This window comes from Macaca fascicularis, chromosome 1 (genome assembly GCF_037993035.2).
Source record: "Macaca fascicularis isolate 582-1 chromosome 1, T2T-MFA8v1.1".
NCBI classification, from domain to species: Eukaryota; Metazoa; Chordata; class Mammalia; order Primates; family Cercopithecidae; genus Macaca; species Macaca fascicularis.
In genome coordinates, this window is record NC_088375.1 from 136,231,905 (window position 1) to 136,258,795 (window position 26,891).

Here is a 26,891-nt window from a genome sequence, read left to right on the forward strand (position 1 = left end):
GCTGCATGAGGTTGAGATTCTTCAGCTTCAGATTACATATGTATCACCTGGGGGTGTGTTTAAAATGCAGGTTCTGGGGCCCCATATTAGATGTTTCAATTTAGTCAGTTTGGGGTTAGACCCCTAGTCTGCATTTTTAACAAGCACCTCAGATGATCCTGAGGCAGGTTTCAAGGGATCATATTTGGAAATCAACTGCTCTAGCACAGCACTCTCATAAGCAAGTATCACAAAGAGGAGGTGGCATCTTAATCTCTCTAAATTTCTGCAGTAGAGCAAGCTTTATGCTTTCTATATTATTTCAGTGACAGAATGTCACATTAGGCCACCTAGTTTCTATTTCCATTGACAGTGCAAGAAAAAAAAAAAAACAGAATATGGCTTTTAAGATAATTTCCAGATAAAGAAGTTTTTTCTTCTTTTTTTATCTACAGAGAACAAAATTGAATGAGAACTTCCTACTCTGTGTATATTATTTTAAAATATGCCCCATGGTCAGAAGGCAACAATGACATTATCCTTAACTCCTCCTGCATGTGGAGACCATTGTGAAATGTATCCCCTTATATCCTCACAATAGTTTCATGAGACACGCATTCTCACACCTTTTACAGGTGCAAAAACAGTAACAAGTAGAAAGAGACAGAGCGAGGACAGACCCTCAATTGACCCAACCTCTAAAATTTTACACTGCAACATGCTCCTCAAGCATTTTTCACAGCTGTGCTTAAATATGAGCACTGCTCTTATCCCCAGTGAAGTCCATGTGGCTTGAAAATTCCACAGAAACTTAAAATTCTTGCCGAAAGGGGTTGGATATACAGGGTTTCATTTTCCCATTAGTTACTTCTAAAACTCTTGGGCATATCTTGGTACAGCACCTTCTGAATCCCAAATCAAAGTTACATTTGTTGGGAATTAAGAGTCACAATTTGGAGAACAAAATCTTTTTGTGCATCATCAAGTCAGCCTGTCTTGAGTCAGCTGCTTTGCTGACCCTGGTATTCTTAGGATTCAGCCTTCTCTGTGGGGTTATCCAGTCCTGAACTTTTGAGTTTTCACTGCAGGGTCTCTAAAGAGAACTAGATCTATGCTTATGAGTCTCTAATATCACAATATGGGAATTCTGGGAAAATGAGATATGTTTATTACCAGGAAGTATGGAGTTCTTAATCAGCCAGGTTTTAAAGCATTTATAAATGTCTTGCTAGACAGAGTACTTTGCTCAATATTAAAGAGATCATGATGAACAATCCCTGATTTTAAAGAGCTTCTTCAATCTGTTGATCACATTCAGCCAGAATCCAGAATCCCTATATTCTTGACTTGCCACTACCTAATGGCTGCTCCTACCTGAGTGAGCAACTTGGAGAAGAAAGACCAAACAAATGCAACACAGATTATGATTGCTTTGTTACTTAAAAATATATATATAATATTAGCAAACTGCACTAACTTGGTATCTGGTTATCTGATATCTGGTTCAAAGTATGAGGAAAATTATGTTAAAATATTTGTATATATACACACATAGGAAGTTCTCCCTTTCTTGGTACAAAAGAAGTTGGAGAACCCCATCCAATAAAGCAAGTTTGAAGGAGTCACCCTAAATGCAAGAATTCTTTTGGAGAAAAATGGAGTGCCCAACTTAAATTTATCAGTGTAGGCTCTTCAAGCTACGGAATAAAGCTGTAGAATTTATGGGTAACATTGTTCTTAAACAAATGGAAAGCTATCTGCACAGAGACAGAATATGACTGCATAATTTCTTGGTCTTTGAGAGGAGAGAATCTTATCTCCACCATTAAGCATATATGTGTTTTTTTTCAAATGTAACGTATATGATAAGACACACACTATTCTTTTTTTAAAGCTTAAGTTCTTCTGGGTCCCTTTTATTGGATTTCACGGTATTATCACAGGCTGTTTTGGATTTGATCATTGGGAGAGAAGTTTCTACTGGCAAAGAAATATAGAATTTTAGAGCTAGGTCATTATGCTTTGTTTAAACTTAGTTTTAGTTATGAGCTCTTTCTAGAGAAAAATGAATTTATTTGATCTAAAATATGCATCTTGTGTGCCAGAAACGAAAGTAAAGGCAGCAGGAAAAGTCAAAATGTGTTGTACCTGAGAGAAATCAGATCCATCCACTTAGTTTGATAATTATATGGATTCTAATACTCACAGTTTTTAACAGATTACTTATCTTGAAATAACATTGATTGCTCATTAAGAATGGGGCAGGGGATAAAGTACAGACCAAAACAGAAAGATAGTATGTACCATCTTTATGAAGATAACCTCAGTAATCCAGGGGGTTGTTTATTGGGTATGGTGAAAAGTAGCCTATCTTGGAGATAGAAGTCAAGTTGCTTCCCTGACCCATTCATTAATTTCTATGCATTATCAAGGTTGTCCATTTCCCCTAATGATTTGTATGCTTCTTTGCATGTAAAGACATCATACCCATTATATATGCACAATAACACTTACAAGAGCAGTTTGTTCAAAACTTTATGACATATTGTTTGTTAAATAAAAAATATTTTAAATTTATTGAATATGAAAGAAAATGAGACCCAATTTTATGATATAATGAATGCAGTTGATCAATTATTATTGGTACTATCTAAATTTATGATATAAAAGAAGAAATTCAAGTAAAATGTCCAATACAGTTATTCCTGAAGATACTTGCAGTCATAATTTTGGTTTACTTTGGTAAGGCAAGCATGAATTTTACCTGCTGGCTTTATAACAATGTAAATCAATAGCAGTAAAAAACAATTCCATTTGAAAATTATAGTTTATCTGCTTTGGACTAGTAAAGATCTGAATATCCTGGCCATCTTATTCAAAATAATGTTATTAAATACTATATAATGGATTACAATTTTATCTGTCAATGCATCTTTGAAAAGTAAAACGTTAAATTGTTGAATCACAAGTTGGAAATTTAAGTCTTGCTTCTGTTGACACCAAAAATCTGAAAGAATATCTTCTTATATACTGATGACCGCATCAGATTATATTAGGTGAAAAATGAATGATTAAGACTATTAGAAGTGAAAACTACCTATTTCTCAAATTATTATGGATGTAGACCATGTGGTATGGTGAAAAGCTTCAACAATCTTTTAGGTGTTTATGACAGAGAAAGTAGCTACCATTACTTGTAATCTCATCATGTGCTATACACCTCGTTTTGAATGTTTTATATAAGTATCCATTATCTATTGAATCTTTGCATAATCCCCAGAGATGATAGTTATTATCCACCATTTTATAGATATGAAACTGAGGTTCAATGACATCACGTGAATAGCCGAAGGCCAACTAGTAGATTAGGGATTTGGTGATAAAGGTTGTGCTCTTAAGCTTCCCAGGCAAGGCATAGTTGATGGTGGATTTCTTCTGAAATAACTAGAAACAGCAGCAAAATATGAGTAATGGAAGAGGAAGAAGACTAAGCACATTAGATGATATAATGCATGGAAATACTAACAATGGTTTTGGTTATAAATGCAGAAACCATACTGAGTATAATAAAAGCACAATATAACTCTGTATCCACTGAAAGTGCTTGCACAATTCCTGTTTTAAATGGAGTACTAACCAAAGAAGGCATCAAGTAAAGGATATATTTTTTAACATGAAGTTAAAATCAAAGTAAACCTATTATTACTAATATCTGTCAGTCAGATTGGATTTTCTTTTAATTTTTAGTTTGGGGCTGATACATGAAGATAAATAGCATTTAAAATGTGTTCAGTGGTGTGGGTTCCTCACAGTGAAGGAAAGAAAACAAAAGTAACATTTCCTAATTTGTATTCATTGAAAACATTCCTTTGTATTTACTCCTCCAGATAGCTAATGAATACTTACATGTTCTTACTATGTTTTTTTTATTTGATGTACTTTGCAGAAACCAACAACTGAAAAGAATATCCAAAAGAAGAAGAAATAAAGGAGGCATTAGTGTCTACAGTTTCCTGTGTTTTTAAACTTTAATGAATGTACGCCCTGTTGTTGTAATGTTTTCCATCATTTAAAAGAAAAATAAAATAAAAAGCACTTTTTTGTGACAACGGTTATAATGCAAGCAGTGTAAAACTTACAGAAGTTCTCATAGTATTTCTGATCACTCAAAGGTGATAAAAAAGATTTTTTAAAATTAAGTGTTAGTGGCCGGGCGCGGTGGCTCAAGCCTGTAATCCCAGCACTTTGGGAGGCCGAGACGGGCGGATCACGAGGTCAGGAGATCGACACCATCCTTGCTAACACCGTGAAACTCCGTCTCTACTAAAAATACAAAAAACTAGCCGGGCGAGGTGGCGGGCGCCTGTAGTCCCAGCTACTCCGGAGGCTGAGGCAGGAGAATGGCGTGAACCCGGGAGGCGGAGCTTGCAGTGAGCTGAGATCCGGCCACTGCACTCCAGCCCCGGCTACAAAGCAAGACTCCGTCTCAAAAAAAAAAAAAAAAAAAAAAAAATTAAGTGTTAGTATATTCTAGTTTTCAATTAACTTTTCACTGAGGTACTAGGGAGACAGATAATCAGAAGCTGAGTTGGGTAATTTGACAGAAAACTATGCACAAAGATTATTCACCTTCTAATATCACTAATATTTTTTCTTATATTTCCTTGGGTTTCTGTTTTCTGTTTCCAGTCTAACATTCTTTTTACAAAAAATCTGTATTAAGTTATTTTCTCGTTGTTATAGTACCTGCATTACATTTCCTCTATCTGTGACTTATGATGCTATGACAACACTAAGAGAGCGAAAGTAGTTTATCAAACCTAAAAGTTAGCCTGTTTCACAATGGTGAGACCATTATATATTTTATTGGAGGTCTGCATTTTATTAGCCTTTAGCCATTAAAGTATACACATTTAAAATGCACTTTTGATATTTTCCCACCCATGTGAGTGGTCAGGCTTTCCACCTGAGATCACTTTTCAAACCACACAGGTGGAACCCCTGTGTAGAAAATGGGCTTGCTGAGATGAACAGGCAGAATATACTACAGAACTACTGAAGTGACTGGAATTTTCAGGATGGGGGCTATTAGAGAGGCAAGAAGCTGTGTAAAAGGAGAGGTTGACAAGTCTCACTGAAGGTTTTCCATGAGACACTAATTTAGGACTGAGTGGGTCCTTTACCTGAGAACTAAGACAAGAAAATATAAGAACTTCCAGGGTTTCTATCACTTTGGGTTTTACATTAAAGTCTTTAATCCATCCTGAATTAATTTTTGTATATGGTGTAAGGAAGAGGGTCTAGTTTCAATCGTCTGTATAAGGTTAGCAAGTTATCCCAGCACCATTTATTGAATAGGGAGTCCTTTCCTTATTGCTTGTTTTTGTCAGCTTTGTCAAAGTTCAGAGAGTTGTAGGTGGCAGCCTCATTTCTAGCTTCTCTATTCTGTTCCATCAGTCTATGTGTCTGTTTCTGTACCAGTGTCATGCTGTTTTGGTTACTGTAGCCCTGTAGTATAGTTCAAAGTTGGGTAATGCCTATAGCTTTGTTCTTTTTGCTTAGGATTGCCTTGCCATTCAGGCTCTTTCTTGCTCCCATAAGAATTTTAAAATAGTTTTTTTTCTAGTTTTATGAAAAATGTCATTGTCATTGGTAATTTCATAGTAATAGCTTTGAATCTATAAATTGCTTTAGGCACTATGGCCATATTAATTCATTCTTTCTATCCAGGACCATGGAATGTTTTTCCATTTGTGTCATCTCTGATTTCTTTGAGCAGTGTTTAGTAGTTTTCCTTGTAGTGACCTTTTACCTCCCTGGTTAGCTGTATTCCTATGTTTGTGTGTGTGTGTGTGTGTGTGTGCACACGCACGTGTGTGTGCATTGTGAATAGGACTGCATTCCTTATTTGGCTCTAGGCTTGACTGTTGTTGGTGTATAGGAATGCTAGCGATTTTTGCAAATTGATTTTGTATTCTAAGACTTTGCTAAAGTTGTTTGTCAGCCTAAGGAGCTTCTGGGACAAAACTATGGGGTTTTCTAGACATAGGATCATGTCACCTACTAACGGGTATAATTTGACTTCCTTGCTTCATATTTGGATGCCATTTATTTCTTTCTCTTGACTGATTGCTCTGGCCAGAACTTCCAATGCTATGTTGAATGCGAATGGTGAGAAAGGGTATCTTCGTCTTGTGCCGGTTTTCAAAGGGAATGCTTCCAGCTTTTGCCCATTCAGTATGATGTTGGCTGTGGGTTTGTTATAGATGACTCTTATTATTTCGAGGTATGTTCCTTCATTACCTAGTTTATTGACAGTTCTTAAAATGAAGTGATGTTGAATTTTATAGAAAGTATTTTCTGCATCTATTGAGATAATCATGTGGTTTTTGTCTTTAGTTCTATTTATGTGATAAATCACATCTATCGATTTCTGTATGTTGAAGCAACCTTGCATCCCAGGGATAAAGCCTACTTGATCATGATGGATAAGCTTTCTAATGTGCTTCTGGGTTTGGTTTGCTAGTATTTTGTTGAAGATTTCTGCATTGATGTTCATCAAGGATACTGGCCTGAAGTTTTCTTTTTTTGTTGTGTCTCTGTCAGGTTTTGGTATCAGGAGGATGCTGGCCTCATAGAATGAGTCAGAGAGGAGTCCCTCCTCCTCAATTTTTTGAAATAGTTTCAGCAGGAATGGTACCAGTTCTTCTTTGTACATCTAGTGGAATTCAGCTGTGAATCCGTCTGGTCCTGGGATTTTTTTTTTTTCTTTTTTTTTTTGGTTGGTAGGCTATTTATTACTCACTCAATTTCAGAGCTCATTATTGGTCTGCTAAGGGATTCAGTTTCTTCCTTCAGTCTTGGGAGGGTGTATGTATGCAAGAATTTATCCATTTCTTCTAAATTTTCTAGTTTATGTGCATACAGGTGTTCATAACATTCTCTGATGGTTATTTGCATTTCTGTGGTGTTAGTGGTAATATCCCCCTTGTCATTTCTAATTGCATTTATTTGGATTATCTCTCTTTTATTTTTTATTCGTAAAATCCAAAACTATAAAAACCCTGGAAGACAACTTAGGCAATACCATTCTGGACATAGGAACGGGCAAATATTTCATGAAGACAATGCCAAAAGCAATTACAACAAAAGTGAAAATTGACAAATGGAATCTGGTTAAACTAAAGAGCTTCTGCACAGCAAAAGAAACTATCAACAGAGTGAACAGACAACCAATAAAATGGGAGAAAATTTTTGCAAACTATACGTCTGACAAAAGTCTAATATCCAATATCTATAAAGAACTTATTTTTACAAGAAGAAAACAAACAACACTATTAAAAAGGGGGTAAAAGACATGAACAAACACTTTACAAAAAAAGACATTTATGCGTCCAACAAGCATACAAATAAAAGCTGAACATCACCAATCATTAAAGAAATGCAAATCAAAACAACAATAGAATACTGTCTTACACCAGTCAGAAAGGCTGTTGTTAAAAAGTCAAAAAATAACAGATGCTTGTGAGATTGCAGAGAAAAAGGAACACTTATACAATGTTGGTGGCAATGTAAATTAGCTCAATCACTGGAAGACAGTGCAGTGATTTCTCAAAGACCTAAAAACAGAAATACTATTATACCCAAAGGAATATAAATTGTTCTACCATAAAGACACATGCACATGTGTGTTCACTGCAGCTCTATTCTTGAGCATGCCATTCACAACAACAAAGACATGGAATCAACCTAAATTCTCATCAGTGGTAGACTGGATAAAAAAATTTTGGGGGTACATATACACCATGGAATATTATGCAGCCATAAAAAGAATGAGATCATGTCCTTTGCAGGAATATAGATAGATCTAGAAGCCATTATTCTTAGCAAACCAATGCAGGAACAGAAACCAAATACCACGTTCTCACTTATTAGTGGGAGCTAAATGATGAGAACACATGGATACATAGAGAAGAACAACACACAGTAGGGCTTATCGGAAGGTGGAGGGTATGAGGAGGGACAGGATCAGGAAAAACAACTCATGGGTACTAGGTTTAATACCTGGCTGATGGAATAATCTGGACAACAAACTCCCATGACACAAGTTTACCTATATAGCAAACTTGCACATGTACCCCTGAACATAAAAGTTAATAAAAATACAAGATGTAACAGAGTGGCCACTATAAAACCAAGACCTAAATGAAGGCTACGAAAAAATACAACTTAGTCCCAACCAGAGTGAAGAAGTCTCACTGAGCACCTGAGGCAATAAGTTGAGACATAATAAGAAGAGGCTCTAGGATCAAAACTACAGAGTGAGGCCTATGCCCAAAAACTGAGATAAAAACAGAACCATCCTAACAAAGCATAAAACTAAGCCTGACAAGATTAGGAGTACCTAACACTAATTTAGCAGCGTGCCAGGACAAAATAAAACACAATTTAAAAAAATAACATAATTCAGCCTTCTTCCATTGTATGTTCGCAATGACCAGTATACATTTAAAACTTAGTAGACATGTGAAAAAGCAAGAAAATATTCCCAATATCAAAGAGGAAAACAGAGTCAAAACAGACAAACACAAAAGATGACCCAGATGTTGAAGTTATTAAACAAGGGACTTTAAACTAGTTTTACAAATATGTCCACAGTCTATAAAAACACTCTGGAATATAAGCAGAGAAATAAAAGGAATCAATTATAAATGGCAAGTACAATACCTGAACTGAAAAAAGAAATCACTTGACAGCTGATTGCAACCCAATCTGAAAATCATGGTGGGGAAAGATGAAAAGCAAAATAAATAGAGCTTCAGTAACCTGTGAGAAAACACTAACAGTATAAATATGTATAATTGGAGTTCAAAAATAAGAGAAAACAAAAGAGATAATGGGGCAGAAGAAGATTTTTTGAAAAACAATTGCCCCAAATTTCCCAAATATGATGAAAAATACCAACTTATAAATCCAAGAAACTCAGTAGGCCCAAAGATACAGACATTCAAAGAAAACCACATCTCAATCCATTGTTGTCAACTGATGAAAACCAAAGATGAAGAGAAAATTATAAAAGCAGCCAGAGAAGACGAATATTACATACAAAAAGAATAAGTCTAACAGGTAACTTCTCATCTGAAATAATGAAGCCCAAAAGATAATAAGGTGATAACTTTACACTAGTGCAAGCAAACTAAATTACTATGTGCAGTGAAAATATTAATATTTTTCAAGTAGGTAGGTGGAATAAAGACATTTGCAGGTAAACAAAAGCTGAAATAATTTGTCTCTTCTGTGCTACAAGTAATGCTAAAGAAAGTTCTTCAGCACTGGACAGAAATGATACAATATGGAAACCTGTATCTATAATAAAAAATGAATGACAAATGATAAACATGTAGGTAAATATTAAAACCTTTTCTATTTATTCTATTAACTTTTGAAAAAGACAAACTACTTCCCAAAGCAAAAGCAATAAAATTTTATTGTGGAGTTTATAAGGTACACATATATATGTGAAATAATGACTGTAATACAGTGGATGAGGGTAAATGGAATATATTATTGTAAGGTGATGTAGTTTGGATGTTTGTCCCCACGCAAATCTCATGTTGAAATGTAATCTCCAATGTTGGAGGTGGGGTGTGGTGGGAGGTGTTTTGGTTATGGGGGTGGATCCCTCATGACTTGATGTTGTCTTGCAATACTGAATGAGTTCTCATGAGATCTGGTTGTTTAAAAGTGTGTGGCACCTCCCACTCCTTCTCTCTCTTGCTTTTGCTCCTGTTTCTGCCATTTGACATGCCTACTCCTCCTTCACCTTCTGCTATGATTGGAAGCTTCCTGAGGCCCTCACCCAGAAGCAGATTCTGGCACCATGCTTCCTGTATAGCATGCAGAACTGTGAGCCAATTAGACCTCTTTTATTATACATTTTCCCACCACAGATATTTCTTTACAGCAACACAAGAGTGGCTTAACACATAACTAATTTATATTTTACAGTAATTCATATAATATTAATTCTAACCACACTGTAGTTAGAGATGTGTATTGCAATTCTTAGAGCAACCATTGGCTGAAAGGTCAAAAGGAAATAAAATAGAATGCAAAACATTTGAATACAAAAGGGGAAAAAATACGGGGGCAAAGACCAAATAAAGATGACAGACTCAACCCCATTACATCAATAATTACATTAAATGTAAATGAACTAAACACTTCAACTAAAATCAGAGATTTTTTCAGACCGGATTTTAAAAAGCAAGTACATGTTTTCTACAAGAGATATTCTCTAAATCAATATTTCTCACATACTCCTGTATGTGTAGTACTCTGTAATGCATTTATATCTCAAAAACAGTGTAATAATCTTATCACTTGAAGAAGTTTAAATCCAGTTAGGAGTTGGATAAGAGGAAAATACTGTATAGAAACACATAAAGCAGTTAAACTAATCAGATTTTTCTTGAATACAAGACACTGAACAGGTTTTGCTGTTTACACTAACTCTTTTTTTTCTCTGATAGTGGAAATAGCATCCTATTTGTATTGATCCATTTGTAGTAAAATTTATTGATCTTCTTATATTTTTGCTTTGTCTTCTTAGACTACTTCATTTTAGTTAAAATTACCTTCATTTAACTTTCATATTAACTTCCTATTTTAAATGTTCTATTATATTTACAAGGTGCCAGTTAGGTGTCTTTTAGGCATAATCTGCTCTTCTGTCATTACAATTCTATAACAATATATAACATAGAGGATATGTTCCAGTGCCTTTCTTATTTGTACTTAAATTGCATTAACTCAGAGTTGAACACTAACAATTTTTTAAATGTACTTTATTTTTTAGAAGTTTAACATTTACCAAAAAGTTGATGAGATAGTGCAGAGAGTTCTCATATGCTTTTTTAAAATGTTAATAGCTTTGGTGGTACAAGTAATTTTTCATTACATGCTTGAATTATATAGTGATGAATTCTGAGATTTTAGTGCACTTGATACCCGGGTATTGCACATTGTACCTAATGTGTAGTTTTTTTTATCACTGGACCTCTCCCACCTTTCCCCTTCTGAGTCTCTAAGGTCCATTATATGACTCTGCATGCCTTTGTGTACTCATAACTTAGCTCCCACTTATAAGTGAGAACATACAGTTTCTGGTTTTCAATTCCTGTGTTGCTTCACTTAGACTAATGGCCTCCCACCATATCCAAGTTGCTGAAAAATGCATTATTTCATTCCTTTTAATGGCTGAGTAGTATCCCACATGTATGTATACCACATTTGCTTCATTCACTCATTAGTCGATGGACTCTTAGGTTAGTTCCACATTTTTGCAACTGTGAATTGTGCTGCTATAAACATAGGTGCCTGCACTAACTTTTGCCTGTTATTAACTTCTTATAAGAGTTTTGTTCATTTGTTACAGTTAGTGAACCAATATTGATATATTATTATTAAAGTCCATAGTTTGTTCATATTTCCCTACATTTCCCCGAATCTCCTTTTTTCTGTTTTAGGATCTCATCCAGCATATGATTTTACATTTACTTGTCATATCTATAAGCTCCTCTTGGTGTGACAGATTCTCTAATTTCCCTTGTTTTTAATGACCTTGACAAGTTTTGAGGAATATTGGTCAGGTATTTCATAAAATGCTCCTCAAATGAAATTTGTCTGACATTTATCTCAAAATTAGACTTGGGTTACGAGTTTGAAGTAGGAAGATCACAAAAGTAAAGTTACCATTTTCATCATCTTACATCAAGAATATATATTATCAATGTGCTTTATCACTGTTGATGCTAACCTTGATCACCTGGCTGAGGTAGTGTCTATCATGTTTCTCCAAGGCTAAGTTACTCCCATACTGTACTGTTTGGAAGGCAGTCACAGTGCACAACCCACACTTAGGAGTATGAAGTTATGGTTCCCCTTTGTATCAGTTAGGATTCTCCAGAGAAACAGAACCAACATGTATGTGCATGCACTTATATTTATACATGAATATTTATAATTTATATGTTTTCACATATATTTAAAGAATACATGTTTATACACATACATACATATATACACAACTCCTTAAAATAAATATGCATGAAAATACAAATTATAATATACACAGTTGACTTTAGAACAATATGGGTTTGAACTGATCAAATCCACTTACACACAGATTTTTTTCAACCAAATGCAGACTGAAAATACAGTTTTCCAGGGATGTGAAACCCAAGTAGATGGAGGGCCAAGTTTTCACATATTTGTTTCTACAGAGTTGACTACAGTACTTGAGTATGTGCAGATTTTGCCATATGTGAGGGGTCCTGGAACCTATACCCCAAGTATTGGAACAAATGCCCCAAGGGACAACTGGAGCAGGAGTGAGTGAGAGAGATGACAAGAGAGGGGGGAGGGTTGATTGATTCATTTTAGGGAATTGTCTCACAAAGTTATGGTGGCTCACAAGTCTAAAACCACAAAGCAGACCAGCAGGATGGAAACTCACAGAGGATTTCTACATTACAGTCTTGAGGCAGAATTCCTTCATCTTTGCGAAACCTCAGTTTTTGCTGTTAAGGCCTCCAACTGACTGGAGGGAGCCCACCCACATTACTGGGGGTGATATCGCTTACATTAAGCCAATTGTTAATCATATCTACAAAACACCTTTACAGTCACATGGGGACTGTCATTTGATGAAACTACTGGGCAACATATCCTAGTCAAGTTGACACATAAAATTTAACCATCACAACCTCCTTGAGTGTGCTGTATCCGCATAAATTATTTGGAATTGTTCTTCTGAGGGCTTTGTCTCCTCTCCCCTTTTTATTTATTGACTTATTTATTTATATCAACATGGACACCAGAATATCTATTTATATTTGGAGTTATAATACAACACTCATTAATTTATTTTGTTGCTCAAATTGTTTTAGCTTTGGCCATGGGAAAGTCTTGATTTGCCCCTGTGGCCCTTTGACATACTTCCACCATTTATTTTACATTTTTTAGCACTTCCTTACTGTTTAGCACAAGATGCTCCAGGTTCATCTTGTATACATTCTTCCCAGACCTATAATCAGCCATTTCTTTAAAGAGCCCTGGTTTATGTTATTGAAGAATGGTATTAGAAACCAAGATCCCAGTGCCAGAAGTGATCATTGCTACTGGTGTTTCACTACTTTTAGGCTTTCTCAGTGGAGGGAGCAAGGAAATATGTGCCTGTATACTAAACCATGTATAAACTCATATCTATAATATTTCTATACATAACCATCTGTGCCTATATTAAGCTAAACATAAGTTCATACTGATGTCACCAACTCTAATTTATTATCACATGAATCATTGTAGCTTCATCCCCTTGCTTCCACTCCGACAGTGAGATACCTGGCTCTCACCATCCACCATTAACATAATTGTTCCATTCATATATATATATATATACACACACAAACACAGACACACATATACATACACATCTACAGATATATACACACACACACATATATATATACACACACACACACACCAGTATCAGAATTGTCAACCCTTTCCTGATGAGAAACAGTTTTATCAACTAGAATATAGTGATTACATGCAAGTACTTTTTATTTTAGTCTTACGGAGTCTACATATTTCCAAAGTTACTTTTCTTCCTAACTTATTTACTGAGATTGTTACATATATTAGTAACACAGTTAGACTCTTTTTCCCATTACCATCACATTCATCCTGGGGTACACTAAATCCTAAATGACTTTTTAAAATTTGCACCCTTTAAGATTCACTTCTTGTGATACAAAATTTAATGGGTTTTGAAAAATACATAAGGCCATGTATACACCATTACAATTATCAAACTGCATGGTGTCATCACCCTAAAAATTTCTGTATTCTTTATTTAATCTTCTCTCCTTTCTCCCAAATCCGCAGGAACCACTGAGCTTTTACAGTTACTTAGTTTTGCCTTTTCCAGAATATCATGTCATTGAGATCATACAGTATGTATTCTAAAAGAAGACTGGCTTCTTTATTTAACGATGTGGATTTAAGCTTCACCTATGCTTAACAGCTTATTTCATTTTACAGCTGATCAATGTTCTATTGTATGGACATACCATCATTTATCCATTCACTTACTGAAGGATACCTTGGTCACTTCCAGTTGTTAGCAATTATGAGAAAACTTCTATAAACATTTGCCTACAGGTTTTATGTGGACAAAAATTTTCCAATCAGTTAAGTAAATACCTACAACTACAATTGCTGGAGAATATGTTAACATTATGTGTGGCTTTGTAAGAAATCACCAAGCTGTCTTCCAAAGTGGATATACTATTTTGTATTCCAATTAGCAATGGATGATAGTTTCCTTTCCCTCACCAGCACTTAGTATTGTCAGGTTTTTGTTTTCTGCATTTAATTTTAGCCATTTAATAGGTGAATTCTGGGGTTAATTTGCAATCCCCTAAGGACGGGATGTTCAGCATCTTTTCATATGATGTTTTTGCAATTTGTGCATCTTCTATGGTAATGTGTCTATTTAGATCTTTGCCCACTTTGTAATTAGGCTATTAGTTTTCTTATGATTGAGTTTTAAAAGTTCTTTGTGGTAATCAGTTTTAATTTTAATAATGTTTTGATGCCTACTGGAGAAACTCACAGCAATCATGATTGTCTATTATCTAATTCTAATTTGGAGTTTTTTAAATTTAATAACTGTTTAATATGATGTGCCTACCACCAAGAACCTTTCAGTAATATTTTTGAACATACAAATGATTATTTCATTCCTAATTGCCCAACCATGAAATACCAAACTCCCTGCCTTCTTAATAGTTTATCTTTTCTTCACTAAGGAAATACTGTTCAGCCTATAAAATTTCGGCTGTTCCAATACTTGGGTATTGTATACTTCCAGCCAAACAGCCTTGAAAGAAAAGCAGAGTAGAATTATGGTTTGTGTCTGGCAGTAACAATCACAGGAGACTTTTTTCTCACAGAAAACAAAAAAAATCAAGAAAGACAGAGGTTCACAAATGGAGACAGTTATTCACCAAGTAGCTCTTCAGCCACAAATAATCCATATTTTGATGATTTCATATTTTACAGTCCCCCAAATAATACCTTAAAGTGCTTCACTTTTTATCCACATCCTCATAAATCACTCTTGCCTCAAACTGCAAAAACGGTAGGGGAAAAATACACCGGTTGTTTTTCTAAATTTTTGCTTATTTTCTGGCCTGTGAGAGACTGGGGGAAACTTTTCTGGACATCTTTTACAAGGCATAAGAGACAGTGTAGCAAAGCGGTTAGAAGTCCAGGCTTTGAGCCAGACTGCTTGGGCTCTTACCCGCTCCGTAGCACTGAAGTCATAGCAGCCTGCAGAAAATTCCTTGACTTCCTCGTATCCCAGGTCCTTTATCTCTAAAATAAAGAGAATAATGATATCTACTTCCCAGAGCTGACAGGAGAATTAAATTAGTTAACACTTTGTTATAGAAAGAGAATAGTACTTAAAATCTGAAGTAGAAAAGCTGAATGTATTCTATCCTGAAGTAAGATCTATGCTGGTCAGGCACAGGCTCATTGAGCAAAGCAAACTGTTGAACATTTATTAGGGTACTTGAGAAATGCATGATTTGCAGATGTCTTAGTTACAAAGGCAGGAGTTCTCTAAATCTCTCTTGGAAGTGTGGTTTGTGTTGTAGTAGCGGACTAATATCAGTCTCAGCTTTAAAAGTATATTCACTGGCGTAAGTCCACTACTGACTGACCAGCTTTGAAGACTATCATTTGTTGGCTGGCTTTCAGAGATGTGTTAAATGAAACAAATTGTCATTTATTCATTAAATAAGTTTGAAACCAGTTCTGATATATACTTATTATCGTGGTTAAACTGTCTCTTCTTTACTACATGCTTGAGGAATTACTCGTTTTTTAACTTAGATGCCATACAAGTAATAAGTACTCAGTTAATGTTAGCTACTATTGTGTAGGGAGTTGATTTGGTTAATAATGAATAGTTGGGTACAATACATCTTTAGCATACTTTTATTTCTGAGTCACAAATTTCTAATTGCAAAAAGTAGAGCGTGAAGAATTTAAGAATCTGACTTACAGCCTCCTCCATCATTCTAATAAGTGCAGTAGCCCTATACATTGAAACAGCTACTATTTTCATTCAGAAATGCAGGACTGTACAAATGAATGGGCAGGAAGAAAGGTGGAAAATTGTCATAAGTAAGTAGTATCATGAATTAGAACATGCGATATGCTACATTTATGAGATATTCTCTACCTGCACTCTGTGTGGAGAGCAGAGATGTGGTTTCCTTTGGGGAATCCCCACGCACACTGAGGCCATTCTAAACATGTCTGAAGGAAAGGGCTCTGCAAAGCCAGAACGTATACTAAAGCTGCAGAGCAGATAGTAGGGCCAAATGTATGGTCTGTCTTTGTATATTGTCTTATTTGTGTATGTAAACTTCATTCTATGAGTAAGATACAAATTGAATCTTTTACTTCTTTGTCTACATTTTTTCAAAAACAGTTAATGAAACCTTGTGGGATACAAATGGGGTGAACCACGTATAGCAGAGCTTACTACATCTGCATCATATCTCAAAGTCCTTATGACTCTTGCGTAAGTTGAGCATTATTTTTTCTTCTTGTTCTTCTTTTGTACTCAAATACTGAAATGCACTCATATATTGAGATGTACTCTATAAATCTTTTTCAATAGTTTCTAACTAATAATCCTCTTACCATTGAAATGTACATTAATATTTCCACTTTTCAGAGAGTAAGAAAAATTAGAGCTATATGTCTAGTGTTAATCTTCTAATAAATTACACAAATCTGAAAAGAGTCGACTTTTTTTCTCTTACCGTTGTGAGGAAATCAATACATTTCATCTTTTTCTTTGGAAAAACATTCCCCGAAGAATTCCCTCCAAAAAAAGTTGAGGCTTCCTTATCATTTTGCATAATAATCTATGTATAAAATTACAACTTGATATCACAAGTTGTTAGCCATCCATAAACAATTAAGTATGACTTTAAAAAGAGAGAGAAATGGCTTGACTCTGCAATATAAGACAATTCTAAATCATTTCCCCATTAACATATGTGTATGTGGTGAGTGATAATGAATGTCTAAGGTGATGAAACATAACTATGATTCAGTGAGGTGTTGTCAAGATTTTTTTAAAATTTCCAATTAGTGTTTGGAGAGCTTTCACTACAATGTCATCAGCTACAGGCCTGTGTGAAGGCATTTTCACTGCTGACGAAACCAGAAAAATATCATGTCTTTCCAAGACTTACAAAAAGTGAGAAATGTAATGTTGCACACAGACTTTTTCAGGATGGAAAATGACATTTTAAAAAACTTAACTCTTGTTCCACTGACTTTGCATTAACTCTTCTAGGCCATCACTGCTACTCATTAGGAAGGTGGGACTTAATGAGATAAAATATATTTTTCCATCTTAAATTAAAACTGTTTGCCTTATTATTAATTTAGATTTTGCTGATTTTATAGACAAATTTTAGCTTATCCCTAATGGGGCAACCATATAAGGAGTTGGTGTCTAATAGGTCACGAAGAATTTCTTTGATTTTAGAAGAAGCTAGCTCTCACGTACCCTTTTATGTTTCTAAAGCTTGCCTAGATAGCTAGCTGTTGGCTATTCCCCAGGTGTTGCAGACCGCAGACTAGACTCCTAGTGAGAAAGAAAAGCAAAACAAAATATCACCTATTTACCAAGTGAATAATTACATAAATATGCCTATGTCAATATTTCTCTTTAATCCAACAATATATGATCAAATATAACAAAAAATGATTTTAGAGAAAATCCAATGATTTGGCAAAACATTTCATTTTCATATTATTTCAAATATTATTTTGTAATATGCAAATTGAAGTAAGTTATTAGGGATTTATTTCTTAATCTAAATGTCTCAATTCTACTTTCTAACCCTATTCCAATCTCTCTTCCCTTTGCTACATTATTAGTTAAATGCTGAATAGGTTAGCATTCTTCAAGAATAAGATGTGATTTTATATTATACTTGAATAAGATAGCAAAAAATAGGACCTTATTACAATATTATATAATTTTAAAGAACACATTCAAACCTTTCAATCAACAAGTGTATACTAATACTTAAAAGTGTTTAGCACTGAAATCCATGTGATGCCGCATCTCTTATTTCTCAGAGCTTATAAAATAGAGAGCAACAACAAACACATATGGATGAAATAGTTCAGCAATAATGCAAGGCAGTATGTCCATAATCACCATAAAGAAAGATAAGTAAGTCAAATACTGTCATTTCTTTAAGCAGCCTAGAAAAGTACCAAAATATAACAGGAAGGAAAGTGAAGGGCCTCAAATCATGGTTGCTTGTAACTAGTTAACCTTTCTGAAATTCAATTACTTCTTGTTGTACCATGCACAGGTATATGTTCATAGTTTCTGAGGTCCCTAAAAAAAGGTAGATCCATTGAAACTGGAAGACTCAGAGAAGCTGAACAAAGGAATTAGAATTTCAACTGCATCAAGAAAGTTGAAAAAGATTCGATTAGTGAGAAGGAATAACAGGAAATGGGATCACTATGAAGAAAATCTGGAAATAAAAGCACAAAATGCCATGGTCAGAAGATAGTGACAAACGTAGAATGAAAATGAAGGTGGATTGATAGAGAAAGGCTAAGATATAGAAGTTAAAGGCCATGCTGAGGATTTGAACTTTTTCTGTAAGATGTACAGAAACACTGGAGATTTTTTAGCAGGGCAGTGATAAAATCTCTCATTTAAGACTACTAATCATATGTAATGGGTTGATTGGAGAGGAAAGACCAGGAGATAAATGAAAGAATAATTGTCTTTGTGTGAACATAAAGAACCAGAGTAAGGTGATAGAAATGAGGATGTACATGAGGCATTGACATTGGAAAATATTTAAGAAAGAAGACAGAGTGTCTGGTGACTGATGGGAAGGTGCTGAAAGAGAAGGGAGAGTCAGGAATGCCTCCAAATTTTTATTGTGGGTATATGAAAGAAGGGTGATTGCACAGAGGAAACAGGGGAAAGGAGTATGGGGAGGCAGGGAATGGTCATCAAAAAATCATGAATCTTCATTTAACTAACAATCTCTGTCTCTATGCAATTTTAAGAAGTGGCTTGGAAAAAGTCAATCTATATTAATTAGGAAGTAATTATGGAAATTCTGAGGAGTCTTGGTAGAGGTGCAAGGCCAAGCAAAAATTTGTAATATCTTTAGCAAATTTCTGCTTACAGGTTTGAAAGAGGTGCATATATTTTTTTTTTTCTTGAACCATGGGAAAAGGTATTTTTCCAGTATAAAATCGCTTTTGGCAACAATTACACTGATAAATTTCATTAATTTAAATCATTCTTTCATAAGCATTTTGACTGCAAAAAAAATCAAGTTAAAACTTGGCTCATAGCTGACTACTTACTACATATAGCATATATTTTGTTAAGCTAAAATAAATCTACATAATTAAGTTTACTAGCAACTTGTGCCATTATATTTTGTCAAAACCAAGAGGTGACATGCAATTAAACTTACTTGGCTTTGTAACTTTTCCTGTTAAGATAGGTCTTTTAAACATGTCACTGGCAACTTTTCTCAGAAGCAGGATTTTGATCTTGTAGAAGCAAATACATACTTGAGAAAACGATATTTGTTAGCACAGAATCTTATTACTTTGTCTTAATGAGACCCAGTCAGTGTTTACTGAGTAGAATTTATTCAATATACGAACATGAATGCAATTATGCTCTCTACTTGACAGTTAAATGATCCCCTTACCTAAGAAGGCCTCTTATCTAGAGATTTTATCAGCATAAATAAACTAAATCTTTACACCTGTAATACAGCTATTATTCTAAATTTTCATATGGATGTCCCAAAGCATAAAAAGGATAGCAATATTTTCATAGGAAAGTGAGTATTCTGTCAGGACCTACTCAACCAAATAGAATAGGTCTTATAACCTCCTTCTACATCTTTTGCTTTTGCACAATAATAAATAAATGTGCAGTGTGTGCTCAATATTTAACTTATGAATTAAAAAGTTCTGAGATTTACTTCTTCGGCATTTAAGTTATTTTTATATCCAGGGCCAAGTAGTGAATAAACAATAGATAAGTAGGTATCAAATAGATAATTTTTTAGACTACCATAACTAAGGCCAAAGAAATATTTTTGAATAAATGAACGTGCTTCTAAGGTTAATCTTCCTAACTCCCGTGTAATGAGTATCTTAGCTCCAGAGAATGATTCTGATAGTGTCGGTGTAAGGTTTTGGGGCAAGTTAGTAAGACTCTTGGTAGTTGCTATTTCCACTTTAATAAAGGGTGATGTTTGAATGTAAAACTTAGTATCAATTTTGGCACCAAAGTATCACGAAAAAAATTGGAACCACCATTTCCCAATCCTTTCAGTATTACCCATCTATGACTAAACATTGACAAAAGAGTTGAAACTAGCATATAGGTCAAATCTTACCCAGTTTTGCCCCCATCTCCTATCTGCTAACTGCTCTCAACCTACCAAGAATGAGACTTCTTTATCCTAAGTGAATTAACACAAGAACAGAAAACCAAATGCTACATGTTCTCACTTATTGGTAGAAGCTAAACACTGAATATCCATAGAGAATAGATACTGGGGATGTACTAAAGACAGGGGAGAAACGAAGGGGAACATGGGTTGAAAAATCTCCTATTGGTACCATGGTCAGTACCTGGGTGATGAGATCATTTGTAGCCCACACCTCAGTGTCATGCAATACACCCATCTAATAAACCTGCAAATGTACTCTTTAATCTATAATAAGTGTTGAAATTATAAAAGAAGAATGGGACTTCAGCAATATTACTAGTGTATTTGGGGTCCCAGAACCTCCAACTCTCAAAACCAAGGAGAACACAGGCAATGCTTGAGTGGGTAGAGTGAGTATAATTAAAGTGTGTTTTATTTGCAGGAGGGCCTGATACCTTCTAGGAGAAATAGATAATATGCCCATTTAAACTTACATATAGGCTTCTGGGTTGCTGAGGAATGATTGCCACTCATTAGCCTTCCAGGCCATGTTCTAAACAAGAAAGGAAGTTGTTCTGAAAGGAGAGTCAAAGTATCTAGGATTGGTGCTAGGTGACAAAGCAAATAGAGAACTTTAAAGGTAGCATACTAGAGTTCATTCCCATTTGTCCTCTGGCATAAATCATCAGACACTTTTATCAAATTCCCAACTCAAGGGAAGGAAGAAATATAATGAGCTGAAAAAGCCATACCTCCAGATGTACTAGAAAATAATAATTTCCAGAAATGAGCTGCTTCTACCTAGGAGATGTACAGGATAATCTACTGGAATAAGAAATTATAAAATAATATACCACATCTTCTCACTTACAAGCAGGAGCTAAATGGTGGGCACACATGAACATATATAAGGAAAAAATAGACACTGGGGACTCCAAAAATGTGGGAGGGCAGTGAGGATTGAAAATTTACCTACTGAGAACCACGTTCACTATTCAGGTGATGGGTACACTAGGAGCCCAATCCTCACCACTACACAATATATCCATGTAACAAACCTGCCTGTGTACCCCCTGAATCCATAAACATTAACAAACCAAGAAAGAAATTATATTTATAGTTTTTCCAAAATGTAAGAAATATTATTTTAATAGTATTTATTATACATCTGGACACCAGCACCCATACTAGGACACATGTCACGTCACCCAGCTTCATATCATATACAATAGCACAACATTTGTTAGCTCTCAGAATACTGTGATTTACTATATTTTAAAGTGATTTATGGGTTATATTGTCTTTTATAATGAATGTTCATAATTATTTGAAATAAGAAGTGTATGTAAAAATCTTTTTTACTGTATCTATGAATACTAGTTATCTCAAGACAATATATTTAAGAATTGTCCAAAATATGTTATTTATTTATATTCCTATCTAAATGTATTTGTCCATATCCATATGTCGTCATCAATCTATATCTATCCATTTATTCATTCATTCATTCATCTATCTATAAAGGGGTATTCTAAAAAACTGTGTGAATTTGGTATACATTCAAAATGTTTGAACACCACCGATATGGAAAACAAACAGCACAAGCTCATTGCATCTTGTAACCTCATGTTATCTTTTCAAACAAATTGATAGAGCACATTTTCTCTACCTCAGGATGGTGGCAGAATCCCCTGTCAAAAGATAAGATTTTAATGCTGAGAAAGCAGTAACTTCCTCCATGAAAATTAAGAGCAATCAAAGGGCCTGGAAACTGTTCTGAGAGGGGGTTGAGAAAAGTAAGACATTTCATGGATAAGAGGGTGAGGATGTTTGTGCTGGAAGATTATCCCAGTGTCATCTAAACATAGAGATAATTATTTCATCCATCCATTCCTCAATCACCCCAAAACTATGCATTTTGCTAGGCCCTGGAATGTGAAAATGAAAATGATACATCCCAATCTTCAAGATACTTATGGTCAATGAAGCTAATTCATCTAAACCAATTTATTTTATAATATCAAGATATGACTATTACTTTAAAAATCAAAATTAAAAGGTGAATATATAGTGGTGAATGTTGTTTGCCTTTTCCTTTATAAAGAAAGAAAAAACACAAAGTACAAAAATACCAAACATCATTTCATAAAAGCAACTGTTGTCTACGTTTAATATTATAAAAACACTGTTAAATTTCAATGTACATTTTAGTAACTCTTGATTTAAAAATCAATATTTTAAAATGTACTTGTCGATAAGTCATGCTTTTTCTAGCACAATTTACCTAAAGTAAATGAAACAACCATGCTTGACATTTAATTGAAAGAAAAATTAAAATGACTTTATATGTTTTGACTGTTATTAGAGTGTATTAAAATGCATTTAATAATATAATATTTAAAAGATACTAACCTGACTTTAAATATTTTAAAATCACTTATTTATTTTCATTGAAAAAAATTAAAGGATGACTAAGTATTCATAAGGGATGGTTAAAGCTATTTCAGGTAAAAGAAAGGAGTAAAGAAAGAGAAAGGGAGAAAGGGAGGAAAGAAGAAAGGAAAGGAAAAGAAAATAATGAGCTAAAGACTAAACTGCAATTAGTGTATTAAGAAGGAACACCTAAATCTAATGTTTATTGAGCACTTTCTAAAGACCTTCACCTAAACCAGTGAAGGCTTTATGTCTTGGTGATGACATAAAGTGGTTCCATCTTGATGTCACAGGTAGACAACTTTTCCTGTAAAAGGCCGGATGATAAATATTTTATATAGATATGGGCCACATGGTAGTCCAACCACTCAACTTTGCCACTAGAGTGCAAAAACAGCCATAAACAACCATGAAACCTCTGTAAACACTGTTTTTTGCATTAATGACATAGTTAACTTTCTCTTAAGCATATTAAGATAGGTATGACTAAATGGATACTGAAATTTGAATTTCTCACACCACGAAATATTCTTTCAATTTTTTTAACCATTTAATAATGTACAAACCAATCTTAGCTGGCTGGTCATACAAATCAAGCATTGGGCCAGATTTGGTATGCAGACCACAATTGCTACATCTTTATGATGTTCTATTTAACACTGAGATTAAGATATTTCTAAACCATCCTGTGAGATGCCCTGGGGCTAGCCTTCCAGAAGTTTATTTGCATGAGATATTGAGAAATTTTATCAGGGAGACTTTCTTCCAAGGGAAAAATAAATTGGAGAGAAAAGATTGGTCTAAAGGTAGAGGGAGAATTTTTATTTCAATATACTTTTTCATATTGTTTTGCCTCATAGGGTAACCTCTATGAACTTGCATCTAAATTTTCACAAAGGGCTTAAGTTGAAATGTTTTAAGAGCTTTTTGTTCCTCTACGAATTTTATAACACATCAGAATAGAAACAGCACTGTTCCATTATCTAAGAGTATTACACAAAAAGGTGAAATCAGCATTTCTCTTGACTTGCCACCAAATAATCTGTAAGCTTTGGCAATTTGGGGACTCTAGAATAGCTTTGGCACAGATATGACCCAGTAAAGATGACGGGGCACAGTGGGTAGGGTGCAGAACAAGAAAGGGTAATCCCATTTTTAACCCAAGCTTACCTTAGGGAACTTGGGGTTCCACACTTAATCTTTACAGTAACTATGTGAGGACAGTGTTTTATTCTTCTTCTTATCCCTAAGCTAATTCTGAGAGAAAGTAGGCCTAATGGGAATGACAGCAGATCTGAAAGGAATACATCCTGCTGCTGTCTTTTTTGTCCACACCTCGCCTTGGTATTATTTTTGCAGAAATGTTCGTGTGTGGAACTGAGTATATCTCATCCAAGAATATGTTTTTGATTTGGGGGTTTAGTTTTAGTTTTAGTTCCAGTTTTGTTTTTACCTAGTGTTGTTGAGAAAATGACAATCTAAAAGTCTAAATAAATGTTTGAAATGTTGATTGTTGTAGAAAAATATTTTTCAAGATTGATCTTAATATAAATACTTTTAAATATTGATTGATAACTGAGCATTTACAGTTCTGAAAAGTTGCTCTCATCCATTAAAAAAATGTATTTCTGAACACATTAATAATTGTATCTTACAATTTATTTTTGGAATTAATTTCCATTGGATCATCATCTCACATCACCTACCAGCCCAGGACGCAAAACTACCATCTTTGAAGTTGTCACTCAGGGGTGGCTTCGATGAACACAGCAAGAAGAAAACTATCATAGAATCACTTTTTTAAAAAATTATTGAAATTGTGGAAACAATTCAGAAATGTGCCTTTGTTTTCCAATGCTGTGAGTGAATAAAGTTGGCTCTTGAACAACACAGGTTTTAACTGCACAGGTTATATGTGGATTTTTTTAATATAATGAAAAATCTTTTGGAGATTTGTGACAGCTTGAAAAAACTTGAGGCAAAGAACTTGCCCTAAAAATGTGGGGAAAAAAATTAAGACAAAGTTAAGTATGTCATGAATGCAAAAAAGTATATATTTAGATACTAGTCTATTTTATCATTAACTGCCATAAAATATACACAAATCTATTTTAAACAGTTAAAATTTGTCAAAACTCAAACACTTACAGACCATACATGGCACTATTGGCAGTAGAAAGAAGTATAAACAAACTTGAAGATCCAGAATTAAGTCATAACCGCATAAAATTAACTGCAGTATATAGTGTATTGCTGTAATAATTTTGTAGCCACCTCCTGTTGCTACTGCGGTGAGCACAAGTGTTGAATGTATTCCCTTAAATCACCATGTGATGCTAATCATCTCCAGGTGAGCAGTTCTTCTCACCAGTAAGTTGCATTACACAGTTAAGTGTTCTTTCATGGTTCTCACGTAATTTTCATCGTTTTTTTTTTTCAATACTGCTTTATTTATACCATCGACTGAGGTCTACAGCTATGGTTGCCCACCATTTTAGATAGATAATGCATCTTGTAAACAGAAGACATACACTTACAGTATCAATAAATACAGTAGAGTACTTTAAATGTATTTTCTCTTATGATTTTATTAATATTTTCTTTTCTCTAGCTTGCTTTACTGTAACAATATAGTATATAATAGATGTAATATACAAATATGTGTTAATCAACTATATATTTATCAATAAGGCTTCCTCTCAACAGTAGGCAATTAGTAGATAAAGTTTTAGGTGAAAGGAAGAAAAGGAAGGAAGGAAGGAAGGAAGGAAGGAAGGAAGGAAGGAAGGAAGGAAGGAAGGAAGGAAGGAAGGAAGGAAGGAAGGAAGGAAAGAAGAGAAGGAAGGAGACTCTTCAAGGATGAAACAATGTCAGCCTACAACAAATCTGTTTTGTCTGCGGAGGAGACAATTCATGTTCATAGATTCTAGTCTGGTGGCCATTAAGATCCATCAGTATTTCATTTCCACCAAAACACATTGTGATACTCTCAAACTCTCTGAAATTGTGGTGAACATGCACAATCATGGGATTACGAACTTCTTCATCCATCACAAATTTTCAATCAAAAAACACACCTAACTTATTAAGTTGCATCTCCGGCTGACTTTGTATTCCATTTTCTTCCTGCATTCAGCTGGAAGCATTCACAAATAACAAAATATAATACTTCCCATGTTATGTGTTGCCAGGCAATCAGGGCAGAAATAATTAACACGAGAAAGTGGACTGCCAGTATCCTGCTGAATGGCTCTGGAAAGAGTTCAAATATGACAAACATTCTTAGCTGTCCCTTCTGGGACACGTGCTCTGAAATAACAGTTTGAAAGGACAACTGCCAACTCCAGTTTCAAACAGTCTGACAGCACTACAGAATTTCATTCTAAAATCTGACTCAGTTTTTATTTAAAGAAGAATTCATCTATGCACACTATGGCTTTTTGTGCCCATTTGTAAAAGGGTCCTTCCTGATCTCCTGCCACCTCTGTTCAAGCCCAACTGCCTAATGAAGCTAATGCTGAGCACTAGATCTTTCCATAAATGCAGAATTCACACTGAATTCAAAGCGAGACCTGGGTCTGTGAAGAGCCTCGTGTCAGGCAAGCCAAGAGGATCGCAGATTTCTTTTTAATGCCCTATCTCACTTTCTCTCTAATTCTGTTTAAATAAAAAACAAGTTGGAAAACCAATCAATTCAGTAAACACTTTCACACAAAGAAATCTTCAACCAGGAGTACCTCACATGAGAAGCGATGTGATAGACATCTAAATACTTTCAAAGAATCTTAGTTGAATTTGTTGCAAGTTAGGTCAATGAACATTTGTCGAGTACTTGTAAGGTATAAGGTCCCGTGGTAAGTGCTGGAAACCATTATAAAA

The 26,891-nt window shown here is 34.7% G+C and overlaps 1 long non-coding RNA gene across 1 annotated transcript in view; it reads right to left on the reverse strand.

Moving 5' to 3' along the window:
• Nucleotides 1-26,891, reverse strand: part of LOC135972039 (uncharacterized) — a 238,518-nt gene that overhangs the window by 131,218 nt on the left and 80,409 nt on the right. The window contains exon 2 of the long non-coding RNA XR_010588610.1: nt 15,350-15,423. This is a non-coding gene — a long non-coding RNA (uncharacterized lncRNA). The remainder of the gene's footprint in view (nt 1-15,349; nt 15,424-26,891) is intronic.